Genomic DNA, 16,977 nt, shown 5'->3' on the forward strand with positions numbered 1-16,977 from the left:
TAAAGTTTATTCTTTTCATGGAAAATATTATACCATTAATTATTAATATGCAAATTATAGTCTTCATTTATATATGATGTATATTTCAAAAGTATTTTCTCTTTTTAACAACTTTTAAACATGCTTCAAAACAGTTTTAATCAAAGTTAAAATAGAAGGAATATATCTGCTAATCTTTTTTCATTGAACCAAGAAAAACTGGAGTTTATTATAAAATGGTTCAATTGTTGAGCAATTTACTCCAGTAGAGAAAGGAGGGTACACCTTGTGTAGGTAGAAATCTGGGTCTCCCCTTGGCCCCCGTTGATGCCTGAGTGGAAGGGCTCCATGTTACTGCTGGGTGAGGACGAGAGCTCCTGTTCCCCAGCAGCCTCTATTGATACCTCTTTGGCTAGTATGGATGGGAGTGGTGATTGATTACTGCTCCCACTGTGGCCTCTGCTGGCACATTATAAATTGGGTAATAGTAGAGTGGCCTTGTTATTGCTGGGTAGTTTCTAATGTCCTGACCCCCAACAGGCCTCCTTTGTCTGACAGCCCCTTAGCTGGGAGGGAGAAGGGTGCTGCATTACTGTTAGGTTGGAGTGGAAGTCCAGGCTCCTCTGTAGTCTCCACTGGCACTACACTGGGGTGGGGGGAAGGACTTTGTTCCTCCTGATAGGGATGAAAGTCCCAATTCCCTACACAGACTTCCCTTTACCACCCAGGAATTAGGGACAGGAAGTTGAGATGCTTTGTTCTAGTCTAGCAAAAATTGGCTCTAGGTTCCCCATTGGGCCTTCTCAGGAGTGGAGTGGGTGTTTGTGTGGTGTTTGACTGCAGCAAAGCTGTATTATTCCAGTATCTTTTGTCTTTCCTGTCCTCTGGCTAGAGAGAACAGGCTTCTCTTGGAGCTTTTCTGGTCTGCACCAGTTGGTGTCTCTGGGTTGTAGGCTTCTTGAGCTTCAAGTTTTAGATAAAAGAGGCAAAAGAAAAACAAAAACAAAATCACTGGGGAACTCACCACCACATTGTTCCTTGGATCTTGAGGCCCTTGGCTGGTCTGTCTACTCTCCATCTTTCAGACTCTCCCTGCATTTGTTTTATATGTAATAGCCAGGGTTTTAGTTGTAATTAACAGAGGGATCAGGAGAAACTGTGTCTACTCCATCTTCCTAGAAGTGAATATCTACTGTTTCTTTTTCTTTTCTTCTTTATTTCATTTTTTTTTAATTGGGAGGACAGCTTGCAGTTGTCATCTTAGATTCTTTAAGGAAATTAAACAGTTGTTTTTGACTAGCTTGACACCAACAAGTGCTCCTTTAGGACTTGGAACACTTAGGTTTAGAAGTGAATTTTTCTAACTTGGAAGTTCCTACCAAATGACTCCTGCTTGGGGGCATGTCCATTTGATTCCTTGCTGTTCCCCCAAGCTTGTCACAAAGCCAGGCCACAGACTAGTACTTCTGAATAAGTGAATGAGCACTGAACATTTAAACTTTCCTTTCATGAGAGCTTATATATTTTCTTGTTGCTGTGATGAAGTAAGGGACATGTGTCTACCCTCTGTGCTTGATTCCTCACCAGGTACTCAACCTGTACTTAGGACATGAGCAAAATGTATACAGAATTTTGCAATTTAGAAAAAAGCAAGTTTAATTTCTGCACATGGCTAAGATTTTGTTTTATGGCTTAGAATTCTTTGTATTTTGAATTACAAATGGGGAGGATACCAGAATGTTTCCTGTATGTATGTGTGTGTGTGTGTGCATGTACAATCACCCCTATTGTTCCTAAACAAAATGACCCAAAGAACATGGCACACACAATAAAACACAGACCATTTTTAAGGTGTTTCCTAGATCCCTGAATCTTTTTTTTGGAGGGGTATGGGAAGATGATTTTCTTTTATTAGGCAAGTCATGGTTTGATTATCTTTTTAAGTCTTTGTCATGTATTGTGCAAGTTTTGTGTGTATGTGTGCATGGTGGGGGAGATAATGTTAGTCCATCATTTTGTAAAGCTCTGAATATAATTTTAAGTTTTTGCAACCATAATTGTACTTTAGATAAAGATCTTCCATCATTGAAACATTTTTTAATGCAGGTGAGAGAGCATGATTCTTTTCAGTACTGCTGAGTAGGTTTGGTTTAAATACTAATAATACTTGCTTTCCCACTTGGCTTTAAATTGTGCTTAAGGAAATGGTGAGATTTAATTCACTGTACTTTTGATAGAAAGTAGGGAAATATTTGTCCATGGGAAATTTCATCACCTGCTAGAATGGAAATTCATGGGGGCAGGGGAACCATTTCATCTCATTGCCTAAGAGGTGTTGTTTGCTACATTCCCTGACTCTCTCAAAGGCATCTTTCATGGCAAACAGGCAAACAGTAACTAGTGATGGAACAGAAAGAGCACTTCTTATGTGGGTCATTGTCAGCAGACTTGCACAGCAGCTGCACTAGGTACTGATGAGGATTACCCCAGTATCCAGTTGCAGGATTCTGTGTGGTTCAAGAGACTGGCTCTCTAAGCATACCACTTAGAAGGAGATTGCAACAATAGTGCAGCCCCACTGTTGCTAGTGGATATTGTGGCCATTATATCATAGTACAAAGTCAGTGTCAGATAAAATCAGAAAGCCATAAAATGCAAGAAGAATCTCAGAGATTTTAAATCCTAATGTGGAGAGTCTAAAACAAATGTACTGGGCTTGTTGCACTAACTAGTAAGGAAAGGAACACAGAGGAGGGGATTCCTTTAACTCAGAAAACTTGCAGGGTGTTCAGTCTTTTCATTTGAGAACCATTTGGGTGTGTTTTGAAATAAAGTCACAGAGTAGGCACGTTCAGACCTTTATTTGCTACATTTAGTGGGAAAAGATTTTTCCTTCCTTCAGAAGTACAAGGAGCCAGAGTTTTCTGTGCAAACTGAAACAGGCGTTGCAAGAATCAGATTCACTTTGGACGACTCTTCACATTCCAAGTCATCATTGCATTAGGCAGCACAATTCCATCTCTGGTTGATGGGCAGAAAAAGTGGGCAGCTTGCCAGGTAGACGTTTCCATGACTCCCAGCCCCCAAAGGTGATGCGTTTTTCAGCTAATTCAATGAAGAGTGGGCTGAACTTTGGGTTTAACCGAGACAATAGCTTCCTTCGCAGTATCAGCAGAATGGTTGATGGGAATGCACTCTACATTTGGCAGAGAATCATGTGACCTTACGACTGAGATTTTGTGATGGTGCCAACGGAGACTTGGAAAGCAGCAACCGTCCTGACTTTTTTCTTTTTTTCTAGCATGGCTCAGAAAATGGTGGATCTTAATACTTGACTTTAGCCAGACTCAGCAAGCGACTGAGCTTTGAAGCACAACTTCGCCTTTATTCTGGGTTTTTGGCAGGCCACCAGGAGGCTGTCCCTTTCACGCCTGATAAATTCTGCTGCTTATCTCTAAATAGGAAAAAAAAGGAAAATATAAACAGAATATTGAGGCATAACAAGTGAATCCTAAAATGTATGTGCTTTTCAGATTTTGTTTTTTCTTCCTGCTGATTTTTTAAATGTTAACACTTTCTGCTTGCTGAAGAATCCCAGTAGTATTTTTTTCTTTTTTCTTTTTTCTTTTTGGTTTATAATGAACAGGCATTTGAACTGGGCAAACAGGACGACAGCAGCAGTGAGAATGAGATCATTGCAGCAGTGTAGCAAACTGGCACCCTGCCTTCTCACCCTTTTGGTTCAGGAGACAAACGTGTGCAATCCTCATTTCTAAAGTCAGCACAGCCTGGAAGGATTCCTGGTCTCTCCCACCTTCTACCATTCTGCTGCCAGGGACGGTGAGGATTGGTGCAGCTTCTGCGCAGTGCTTTGTGCCTGGAATACCGAGAAGGAAGAAAAAGAAGAAAAGCACCCTGGTCCTTTTTTCCAAGAAATAACAGGAGCCCTGAAGAAAAAACTCTGAGTTTCTCCTACTCCATGCAACAGTGCTGGGGGAAAAAAAAAAAAAAAAAAAAAAAAAAGGACGCTCCTGCTCAAAAACAAAAACAAAAACAAACAAACAAAATCCAAACCAAAACAAACCAAAAAAAAAAAAAAAAAGCAAACATTGGCTTGTAAAACTACAGAGACATCGGGCTTTGTACAGCTTTGTAAGGCAACATAGCCAAATGAGCCTTCTTTATTTTTATTATTTCAAAATATGGCCTAATTAGCAATATATCGCACTTGGTGAAATCGCACCTTTCCTATCAGGTATAACTTTTTTTTGTTGTTTCTTTTTAAGCCTACTCTTATGTATAAGGGGATCCTTGAACTTTCAATTTGCTCTTATTTAACTCATCACCCACTTTACTCCTATTAACTTTTTCCTTTTGCTCTCTTACTCTAATCCTGATTAGAATAGAAACTTAAGTAAAAATAGAAATATGTCTATGAAAAAGACAGTACATGTTTTTATTTTTGTTATACATAGAAATTTGGAAAGGCATTAATGTGTTATCTGTGCTTTTTGTGTATAGTATTCGTTTTTGCTTCTAAGCAAAGTAAGCGTTTAGCCTTAGTTACTAAAGAAGCAAAATCTTTCATGTACTATGACTCATAATTTGAAAGGTGGAAGAAGGAACTTTTTGAACTTCTAATAAAGGGTCATATTAGAATATGCATTATTAAACTGCTGATAAATGAAATTAGTTTGGGGGAAGTTATTCTTAAATTATTTACCAGGATTTCAGTATAACAGAAATAGGAATGAAAAGATCACGTTCTCAGTTGCTACTTAGAAAAGAAGCTTGTTCCATGGTGATCAGTCTTTTAAACATATTTTAAAAGAAGCATTTGTCTTAGAGAAGTTGCAGAGTGTTAGAAATATCCATTAAATATTTTAGTGGGAAAAAGAACATGCAAACTTGTTTTAAGTTTAAAGCAATGTATTGGCTCAGCAGATAAATGCATTGCATTCGAATTATTTTGTCTGTAGAAGTAAATTGCTCAACAATTGAACCATTTTATAATAAACTCCAGTTTTTCTTGGTTCAATGAAAAAAGATTAGCAGATATATTCCTTCTATTTTAACTTTGATTAAAACTGTTTTGAAGCATGTTTAAAAGTTGTTAAAAAGAGAAAATGCTTTTGAAATATACATCATATATAAATGAAGACTATAATTTGCATATTAATAATTGATGGTATAATATTTTCCATGAAAAGAATAAACTTTAAGAAAATTGTTATGCTTCTGAAATCATATTTTATATTGAAAATATTTAGGCAAACAAAATATTATAGAACTGATTAATTTTACCTTCTGTTTTGTTCTATGAAGAATTATGGGAAATTGGAATTACCCTATATACTGATAACATTAAAAAATGTTATTATTAAGTTACTGTTTATTGTTCACTAATTATTTAAAAAATAGCTCTTGTTCCTTTATACTGCCTCAGCTAATGGAACATCAACTTTCACAAGCTTAATTAACATTTATAAACCTGTTTTCGTATTTCAAGATCCTTTAGTTGAAAAACATTATTTTAAATGTTATTTTTAGGAGCCGTTAATCTCTACACTCTTAATTATCTTATTAAGCTCCATGCCAAATCCGAATCTCCTTTCAGCTTTCACTAGTTCATTGTGCAGAACCTAGTCGCTTCTTGAACAGCCATGCCTCCTTTCACTTTCCAAACTGTTACTGTGAAAACACCACCAACCAAATGAACGCATAAATGCAAACTAGGAAACCACATTATATGTCATATGAGTGGCCTTGGGTGGGGCTCTCCGAGTCTTCCAAGCCTTTTTAAAAAAAAATACTTTAAAAGGTTTTGCCCGTTTTGATACTGTGTTTTCTTCTCGATCGTCCACCTTCATTCCCACCATCCACCCAGATGATCTCCTAGACAGCAGTTGTCTGATATTTCTCCTTTTGTGGTTGTTTTAGGGAAAAACTTGAAATGGATATGAGAAGTGAAGAAAGGGATCATAGGAGAAAATCATCTCAGGTAAAAACAAAAAGCAAAAGAGCAATTAGTACTTAATATTTTTAAAGAAAAAAGGAAGATAATTTTGACTGTTTGCTTATAAGATTTTGTCTCATATTTTCTATGGATCTGGCTGTCCGAATTTTCACTGATGGTTTAAAAATGAACAGTATTACCTATCTTTGTGAAAAAATTTCTGTGTGAGTTTCTGACCAATGTACAGTTTGAGTCCCTTTCAATATATATCTATATACCCATTCATGTATCCATAGACGATTCATATAATATGTAATGGTTGAATAGAAAGCAATTTGGGAAAAAGGGAAAATATATTTTTATTTGTCATACCACAAAAAAGGAAGTGAAACCTGGGGGAAGGGAATAAAGTTGTGATTTTTTTTTATGATCTAATAGAGAATGAAACCAAGCTATACATTCTTATAGTTATGATAAACCCAAAACAAATGTTGCCATTAATTTCATATCTAAATTTATGAATATATGTTGAAATGTTTTTATTACAATTGAACGCATGATTGTTGGCTTTTACTACAATTTTATTAAGTATGGGAATAGTAGAAAACAAATAATGGTAAAAATTATATAGACCAAAGTATTTATATAAAGTCTGTAAAACACATTTGATTTTATTTACTTTAAAACATACAAAAACACTATGTAATTTTTGTATAGTATTATTATTTTTCACCATGAATATACAATTTAAATATGCTAAATACTGTGGATTTGAGTGAAACAATTAACAATTGTGCAACTTATAATTTTGTTGCTACTGAGCTTAGAATCTTAAAAAATGTGTATGTGGCTGGTTTTGTTTACTCTTTGTGTATGTTCATTGTCTGGTGGTTTAATTTTTTTTAAATAACAATTTATTTTTGTCCAATGTGTGGGCCAGATTAGAGTTGTATGTAGTCATGTATAATATTTTAAGTATAGCTTTTTTGAAAAGTAATTTTAAATTTATGGTTTAAGAGGTAAAAGATCATCTTTTATGCACTAAATCTGGAGTACAAATGTTAATAACATTGCTAGTAATAATAATGCTATTAATGTATCATTAATTTTAGTTTTATGATAGTAATTTATCCAAATATTGTTAATTTCAGTGTTATTCCAACTATAGACACATACGTATATACTTAAGACTTTTAAATAACTTCCTGTATTCTCTGCCTAGTCAACAGGATCTTACTTGTTTTGTGAAAAGTTATAATGTCACCAATCCTTTGAAATCACTAAGGAAGGTTTTATAAGAGTTAAAACATGCACATTCTAACTCTTATACAATTAGGTTAATAGTTAATTTGGTCTTAATTATAGGCTGGTAATACTACATTCATGGCTCACAATTACATAATTCATACATGCATGTATGGATCTTTTTTTTCTTTTAAAACTCATCATTAATGAGAATGGCTTAATTCCCAAATACTCACTTTTAAAACAAAAGTAATCTGTGGAAAATCTTCCAATATACTATTCTTTAAATTCTCATGTACATAGGTCTGTATTTATAATATTTATGAAGGCCTTTAACTGGGAATACGCACACTTAGAGCATTTTAGCCTTTAAAATATTTATACTAAAGGATCAATATTATTATTTTTGTCTAATTTCATCAGATATTTACAGCAAATTCTGCATTAATAGGGAGCCCATGTGAGATGTTGCCCATTGGCATAAACCCGTAGATCCGATCTTGTGGTGAAGTGGACCTCACAAGCTCGCTTCTATGGGTCTGTGTCAGTGTGGTGATCTGACAGAATGCTGCACACAATGCTGTTTAATAATATTTTAATCAAACTCCTGTTAAACTCTAGTTGATTGCTATTGAAGTGATTATATTTTCCTTTGTTTTTTGTGTACATATTAATCCTCATCTATCCTGAAAGGCAGGTTTCAACTGTTGACCACTTTTATAGCACAGACATTAAATTTTGAATCCAAGTATAGGAAATTGCTTAAGAAATTTGAATTTTTTATAGAAAGGTTTGAACCAAGATCTAAATATATCCTGTTCAGAAACTTCAGTTCACATTACAGTGGTTAGTGTCATCAAATTCCATATGCAAATTAAAGGTTATAACTGGCTTTACTATTGAAAACTTCTCTTGAAAAATGAAGCAGAGTGCTTACTGACTCTAAATATTATTAATTGCTAGTAAAGCTATACCAGGAGAGGTATCATTTTACATGACCTATGCTGGAATACCAAGACGTTAGGGTAGTCCTAGTGACACACATTGCATTATTGGTAAAATGTTAGAATATTATGTCTACATCCTTGCCAAGCCCTTTGGTAGATGGCCGCCATATTTGGAGAAGCTGCCTGAAGATATGATAAGGAGTTTGAAGCAACATGGGAAGCTGTGTGCATCCGGGTTGAGGTAGTAGGTTGTATGGTTTAGAATTACACCCTGGGAGTTAACTGTACAACCTTCTAGCTTTCCTTGGAGCACACTTGAGCCATCGAGGAATTCTTCATCACTTAAATCTAATGAAGCCAGTTTCTGTGCAAGAAGGTAATGTGTCATGAGTATTTTGGAGAATTAATTTGAGCTTTTATTACATTAAAATGATCCTTTCAAATGAGATTATGCCATTTTCACTTTACTTATAAACACTGACAAGATGGTATTTCTAATATGATCAAACATTTTTAAGAACTGATGAGTAGTGACTTAAACTGCATTAATACTGCAGCATTTTTCACTCATAGATTCACAATTTTGGCACCAATTTTATATAAACTGGTCATTTGTCTTTCTAATTTTATTGGCCACTTAGACACTACAGTGAAAAAAAAAGTCTGCTAGTGTCAGTGACTTCACAGTACATTGTCTGAGTCTTTCTTATGACACATCACTTTCTTCCTCATGTTATGGTTATCTACAAGCTTGTTTATTTTTTCCATGCTAGACTGTAAGCCCCTTGAGGGCAAAGTCCATGCTTTAATTTTCACTGTATCTCCTGTAATGCTTTACATATTAAAATCTTAATATGTACTGGATGAATGTATGAATGGAGAAAGAGATCTGTTTCCGTGATGAGCTTCTACTGAATAATTGAATGAATTACAGCAGTGGTCACAAATCTGAATTTTGTTTATTGGTTCTAAAATTTGCCTAAATTTAATTCCCAGACTGCTCTGCATTAGTAATATAGTTAACTTGTTTTTTGACTCATTCTAGGTAATATATAATTTAGGATTGCTTTTTCTCCAGAATAAAAAGAATAGAGCAAATTCATTTTATTAATAAGTTCATTTTACAGTCTATAATCCTAAATTTAGTTAATGTATATTATTTTTGAAATTTTGAATTCCTTGATTTCTAGATGAATGGATTTTCTATCAGCATCAATTTTATGAATCAGTTTTTATATTCCATATGTTTCCCTTATCTTCTACCATTTTTTTTGTATAGTTATATATATCTGTTGAATCAGAAACAACTAAACCAGGAAACGTATCAAGAGATTAATAAAAAATAGGTTTACAAAGTGTAATTGAGGATTGGATCATATATTATTTGAAGGAAAGATACCTACAATATTCTGTTCTTACAAAAAAGCAAATTGGTCTTTTGGAGTCCATTAGCTTACCCTCAATTTTAGCTGCAGTCAACAGTGTAATGTATGTAGATAAGGTAGTTTATATAGATCATCTTTCAGTCACAGAATTATATACTTGTAAATATTAGAACTTTAAAATCTAAGTATGAAACAATGAATACACAAAAGATTTTTAGATACAAATCTATGTTAAGAACCCCAAGATCCTTGCAGTTTGGTGATGTGCTGTCTATAGAACATTCTGGCATCCAAAATATCTCAGAACCTAAACTTTACCAACAACGGTAGTGAAGGAGGAACTTTTGAATCACTAAGAGGAAGAATACATGAGCCTTAGGAAATTGAATACCAATTATTTCAAGCAAAATTATTTGACTGCTATGCAGAAGTTAAAAACTAGTAGTCTCTAAGAAAGAAGGCTTTTCAAGGAAGGACTAATCAAGAGACAACAAGAGGCAGGAGAAATCGATGAGAGAAAGGGAGAGAGAAAATGAAGAGCTGAAAAAGAAAATGACACACACCTAGCAAAGAGAAATAATATTGTGTCTGATGGTAGCATTTCAACTCAAAGGTAGAAGAAACAAGCATCTGAATAGTAAACGATCACCTCTTTATAAATAGTTTAACCCTCAGGGCCTCAGATCTCTTTAGTGTGTGTGTGTGTGTGTGTGTGTGTGTGTGTGTATGTGTGTCCCAGGACTTTGTGTATAGGTTTGGAAACCAACTCATACACACTAATAAGCCAAGTAGAATACTATTGCCGATAAATGCCTGTTTCCATAGAGTGCAATAGAGTTTATCATAGAAGTCAGTTATGATGTGTAGTTGAAGAATAATCTTATAAAAATACTATGACAGATGCATAGAATGGTGATCTCTTATCTACCCTATCTAAAGTAAACTGGTGTTACAGAAGAATAGCTGAAAAGTAATGAAGATGTAGCTATGACACATTATTTGAGTCATGTAGAAATCATAACTCTGAAGCTACAAGATATAGTTAGCATCAGTGAAGAAAATAAAAAGCTTATCTGTAGGGTGAGAATACCACATGAGAGAATTATGCATTCACTAATGATTAATAATAAGTTTTGCTTCTCCAGCTAAGGAGGTTATTTAATTTGACTATATTTTTATGAAGTAAAATGTTAAATGACAAATTCATGAATTGATAGGATTATTTTTAAAGAAGCCAAGATTCAGGATCACTGCTGGTGTCAATATCTAGAAATAGTTAAATTATGTCTAAGAAACCACAAGAAACATTGTACATTCAGAGAATTAACATTCAATGGGGGGATAACTGTGCAGATTGAGTAATTCCTTTAAGAATTTTAAGTGGTCAAGCTTTATTGTACACCAAATGTTGGAAATGTGAAAAATCAGGAAACAAATATCAGCAAATTATACTTTACTTAACCAATATCCCTTTTGATATTTTGTGACAGTGAATTTTATATATGTCCTTGTGTTCATAGTAGCTGATTTCCCTTAAATGCTTTGTGGAATGAAGCAAGGAGAGTGAGGAGCAGGAAAGTCAGAGGTTTGTGAAAAAAAGGGAAAAGAGATGGAAAACCAATTGCAGAGCAACTGATTGGGCCTTACCATAAAAGTCTCATTTACTTCATATTATCATAGGCCTAATTGGCCAAAGTAAGTGAGGAATCAGATAAATTACTTGGCAATCAGATTGAGTCTTCTTGAAAACCATCCAGCAGTACATGAACTATGTTATTAGAATAAATGAGTCCCTTTCTGTAAATAATCATTTTGTTTCTTATTCCCTATTATCAAATGTTGACTCATGAACAGAGGTGATTCCCTAACTTTTCCTAAATGATGTGGTACAGGGTTCTGCCATCCTGAGCCTTATTTCATACCCATGCCTAATTTCTCTTCCACAGAATACAGGAAGAACTCTTGAGGTTAATGATCTTGACTATACCCATAACTAACCCCCTAAAAAGCCCCTAAATGCCTATGAAAGATCCTTAGGTGAATGTCTTAACATACCAAAAGGGCATTAATCTCTTCATTGCCTACTGATTCCTACCATCCACTACTACTTCTCAGCAAATTTGCTGCCTGTCAATATCATGTTCTTTCACCCATGTGTTTCACCTCTTCAGCCACAAAGCCTTTATTCTTTCTTTCATGAGCTTAAATAACTTAAGGATTGGGCAGTGTAATAAACCAGACTTCAAGACAAGAGGAAGTAATGGAGACTGTGGTAAACCAAAGAAGATATATTCATTTTCAAGATATTCCAAAATGACTTCATGCAATCCAAATTTGGTTCCCAAAAGCAGTCAGTTTTCTATCTTTGAAATAAAGGCATCATAGTAAAGTGAAATTATAATAAATTTGTTTTTTGATGAACTTCACATTATCTTTTCTTATAGTTGAACTAGATACTTTGCATTATCTATAGAACTTTCAAGTAATTCTTAGGTGTGTGAAAAGACAAATTCCTATACACTTTTATGCTGATGCTGTTACTTCCAACAGACATGTATGGCCCATGACAGTTCAAATATTTCCTTGAATTTAATTGCCTAGTGAGAAATATTTATTGGTCAAGCACCAGCCACCACTTGCAGTATTTTAATGCTATTTTAATGAAAGAAATGTAGTAGTAGTAACTGTGGTAGTCCTAGCAGCCTGTAGTTTTAGGTTTCTATTTACACTGAGATCTCACTGTACAAAACAATGAAATTCTTAAATTTCTTATTTCTCAAGTAATTATAACACGGATAGAAGGATAACTAGCATTTTCAAGTCAGAAAATAAATCTAAAGGCTAGATAGAGTGTACACAAAAAAAAGTTTAAGTGTTTTCATTCCATATAAAGTCTTACATTTTATATGGATTAGAGTTCAAGAGTAAAGAGATTGGTATTGTTGTTAATTATATTTTCTTATGTTATAATTGAAAGACCATTATGCATAAATCTGGAATTAGATCAGGTTCCTGTCCATAAATTTTTCAATATAGTTTAATCAAATGAACTTAAATTTGGCAAATAGAAATGACACAACCAATTATGAAAACACTGAGTTTATAGTAATATAGAAGACATGTGTTTGCAATTTTGCTATGTTTAGTAGAAACCTTCCTATTTAATACAATTGGGTACAATTGGGATCGGTAGTTGATTAGTTAATCCACAAAGATTTTCAAAAAAACAAATCTTAAAAGTTAACACATATATACACTATACATTTTGTTTATATTTTAAAATTTAATTATATATTTATCTGCCTGTATTTTTATGTAAGCCAAGAACTATTTTTGATTTTGGGTTGATGCAGATCTAAGTCATCTTTCCTTTCTGTAAAACCCATAATGCATCATTTATGATGTCTAATTTGGTTGTTTCATGAATGTCTTTAAGTGAAAATCCAATGCAAAGAAATCTGAGAGCAGAATACTTTTTTTCTACGATTTTTCCCTAATCTTATAAAGTTGTCCTATCCACATTTAATTCTATGGCATTTTTTTAAGTGACTGAATTTTTTAAAGTCTTCTCAAAATGCTCAGGTTTTGAATACTTCTCATTCTTTTTACACTTATCCTTAAATTGGTTTAAATAATATTTGATTAAGTTACACAATTTCACATTAAACCCACTGGAACAAACTGGTTTGGGAACAAACATAACTGACTTCCAGCAAACATAGAAATCACTTGCTGGAGGGAACAGAAATACTGAGGTATTGTAGAACTTTTTGAGGTGATGGAAATGTCTTTGCATTATCCAAAGCAGTAACCATCAGCCACATGTGGGTATTGAGCTTTTGAAATGTGTCTAGGGTGACTAAAGAACTGAATTTTAAATTTAATTAGTTTTAGTTAATTAAAAATTAAATAGCTATGTGAGGCTAGTAGCTAGCGTATTGCACAGTGCAGTTCTAAAAAGTAGCTCACTTGTATTTTGCATGGTGAGGGCCCCTGTTGAAAACGTGAGATACTCTGTAAAGTGGTGATGTTTAGGAGTACTTCCTCTGGAGCTGAATTCAGGTTTAGGAGAAGAATGGCTTGGGGAACTCAGATTGATTTGGAATTCATTTTTGTTTTGTTTTGTCTAACTGCTTCTTATTTGCTTCTTTATTTTGCTGTGTGAGTATAGCTTTAGCTGGATGCAATTTTCAAGCTTTATACAAAAGAAGGAAGTCAAAGTGTTATAAGCTACAGAGGTTTGCAACTGTTTCCTAAGAATTCAGTCAACACAAACCTAAAACCTAATTAGTAAGTAAGGGGGTTAACTTCTCATGTTGGCAAAAAAAAAAAAAAAAAACATTCTTAATTAAGGATCATAGATCCATAGGAGCTATAAGATGAATTTATTGAGTCTCTGGGTCTTTGAAAATATTTGTAATTTTTCTGAGGTGTGTTTATTTTTCTGAGGAAAGAGTTCCAGTTCTTGTCAGATAATCAGAGGAATCCATGATTCCCTGGGAAAGTTAAGAATAACTGCATTGGGTTACTGTTAATACTCTATGAGGTACCAGAAGTTTTCAGAAGTAAAGTCTGAGAGAATTGAAGCTTCTCTTACAAATATTGTAAATCTGTCTATCCATCCACATATATATCTCATATATATAATTTACATATGTAATTAAATATATAAAATTTTAATTAAAGATTATAAGATACATAATTTGTATGTATTTCAGTAATGTAAGTATGATTTAATTGATTGGCCAATCCTATGGAACGTTGTTGAGGAAAGAAAGAAAATAACTTGTACCTTGGACAAAGTCAACAAAATCAGATTCAACAAAATCAGATAGCTAAGATCACTGTCACATTGAACTTTCAACTGTGAATTATCGGAAAAATCTTATCAGTGCCTTTATGGGTTCTTGTTGATGAACGATGGAGCCCATTAAGATGGTGCATTATGGCAATGGTTTATGAAACATTAAAAGACCATCACCAGTCTCATACTAGATAAAAGGACTTGTCTCACGTGAAAAATTAGAAAGTTGTACTTTGATATGTTTTATGAAAAATTAAGATATTTATGTTTCCATGTATTTTTATATTTCCCTTTCTAATTAGTATTTTTGTTTAATCCACCAACTACTGATCCCAAACACATCAGGTTGGATGGTTTCTACTGTTAGAGTATAATGGTACTATTCCTGTTACATAAGTTAACAGTCCTTTTAAAAGAGGACGATTTTTAAAAGTGAGAAAAACTACAATCTGGGGCATATATCATTCCCTAGAACCACATAAAATGGTGAATAGAACTGAAACAAATGTGTCTTATACCAAAGGAATTGATTTCAACTCCCTTGTTATCTAAAATGCCTCCTGTGACAGAGGCTCAAGTGCATGAAAGCAGTATGTACCAACAGCAAAAGTTGAGAGGAAGATTCACTCTACTTATAGAATGAAAGGGCAGCTTCACTAGCTGAGCTGGCCAACCATTTCTGTGCTTCCTGAGACTTCCTCGACCAATGTTTCTTTCAACTTAGTGACCCACACAACAAAAGTTCAATGGTCTCTTTCCTGTTTTTGATTTTTTTTAAACCTAGAATAGCATACATAAGGTTGCTAGGCCTACCTGAAATGCATCAAATGTATTTACTTCTCACCAATAATTTATCAGCTCTGTGTGGTAAAATATTTACTTAATGATAAAGAGAGAGCTTGAGTAGACTCTCTCTATTGCATAAATGATTACTTTATTTTTAATGTCCAAGTATTTCAAAACATGGGAGTACATAAGTCTTACAGATGATTTGAAATGAAGTGATTGATATTTGGTAATACCCAACATTGTTCCTTATACAATCTAGAGACTCAGAGAAGACCTCCGATTTCTCTCCCCTCTAAAAATATTAGCTTGAACTTGCTTATTATTCCGCACCTTGGGTTTTAAGACCTCTTAGAATAGTGGTTCAACTTTATTGCTTGAGGACCTGCAGTGGGAGGGGACTCTGCAGCAGGAGGTGGGTGTAGTTTAAAAAAATCCCTCATGCTACTCAGATTTTCCATCTGCTTAGGCACCCCTTCCAACCGGCACCCATTTGTGCTTTGGTTTCAGAGGCCTCAGAAAGGTCATCCCTACTCCAAAATGAAGCTTGGTGCTTCACTGCACATTAAACTTAGAGCACAGTTACTGACTATTCCCTACTCCTCTTAATAAGGGGACTGAAATCCAGCCCTGGATTCAGGCACACCTGAATATATAACAAGTCTGAGTCAAATACTGCTACACAAGCTGATCTTGTCATCATTGCTTTGTGCTATTCATATGTAGAGTGGAAATTATGACACCAGCATTGCAAGATTTTTATGAAGATTAAAAGATCACATGGATATGGCATTTAGCAAGCATGGCGCCTTGAAGAAAATATAAGTTGAAAAACATATGATTATGATGATCATTGCCATAGCACACGGTATGGTATATTGTTTACTTATTAACACCCCTCCACATCCAGTGCCGTGGAATTCACAGAGGCAGGGCTGGCCACAGACAACCTGGGATGTGAGAGTTTCCTCTGAGCCCTCCCCGTGGATTTCTGAACATCATGGCTTTGCTGCCTGGAATTGTTTTGAATATATCACATTTCAGGTATTTCTCTTATTGTTAGTTCATGGTGGATGAGAATTCTCACTTTTTCCTTCTGAGATTATAGTCCCTTATATATCTAAAGTTAATTCTTTTCCTTTCTGTATTATTCTGTTTTGAAAAAACATAAGCCATTTGGCACTACTGGGTATGTACAAATAAACTGAAATGATAAACTGCTCAAGAGCTTTAGTTTTCCCGACTCTAAAGTACGGGTAATAATCCATTCTTGTTATATTTCTCCAGTATAAAATGTTGAGAAAACAAAAATACATAATGTAAAAATAAAAAAGCCTCAGCATTCTCAGCAATAGAAAATTAACTAATTTAAACTAATCTTTACAGGAAATTTTATTAACAGACTTCCAGGGAAGAAGTAGCAAAGTATTCTTAAACCTTAAAGAGAGGATGCCTCTCTCTCTTTTTCTTAGTACCTCTCTTTTTCTCTGTTTCTCTTGCTGTAATTTGCTGTCTCTCTGTTTCTGTCTGTCCCTTCTCTCCTGCCCTCTCTCCTCCCTTCTCTTTTGTGTCTGTAGGTCCTGTTTGTATTTCTATTGCTTAACTCTGCATTATGTCTGCTTCCATTGCTACATGTAAATTGCTTTTTAATATCTAGCTAAGTGCCAAAAGTAAGAACATTATGTTTATCAGATAAATGAATGAGTTATTTAAGTGAATTAATGACCACAGCTACAGAAATGTAACTTTAGTTCATATGAAATTGGATTATATTAGATATAATGTAATTTATATATTAATTTTTGGCTAATGTTGATCATCTTGGTCCAGTGATGCGATAGGGAGCTAGGTCAGTCCTATAATTTTTTTCCTAAC

The 16,977-nt window shown here is 34.3% G+C and overlaps 1 long non-coding RNA gene across 3 annotated transcripts in view; it reads right to left on the reverse strand.

The window, feature by feature from the left end:
- Window positions 1-3,295: 3,295 nt before the first annotated feature.
- The window catches only part of LOC140848425 (uncharacterized), an 87,303-nt gene continuing 73,621 nt past the window's right edge, over window positions 3,296-16,977 (reverse strand). For all 3 annotated transcript variants that reach the window (XR_012129259.1, XR_012129257.1, XR_012129258.1), the window contains 2 exons: window positions 3,713-3,856; window positions 3,296-3,433 (listed from right to left, as the gene is read on the reverse strand). This is a non-coding gene — a long non-coding RNA (uncharacterized lncRNA). The remainder of the gene's footprint in view (window positions 3,434-3,712; window positions 3,857-16,977) is intronic.

The sequence above is a fragment of the Manis javanica genome, chromosome 3, assembly GCF_040802235.1.
Source record: "Manis javanica isolate MJ-LG chromosome 3, MJ_LKY, whole genome shotgun sequence".
Lineage (NCBI taxonomy): Eukaryota > Metazoa > Chordata > Mammalia > Pholidota > Manidae > Manis > Manis javanica.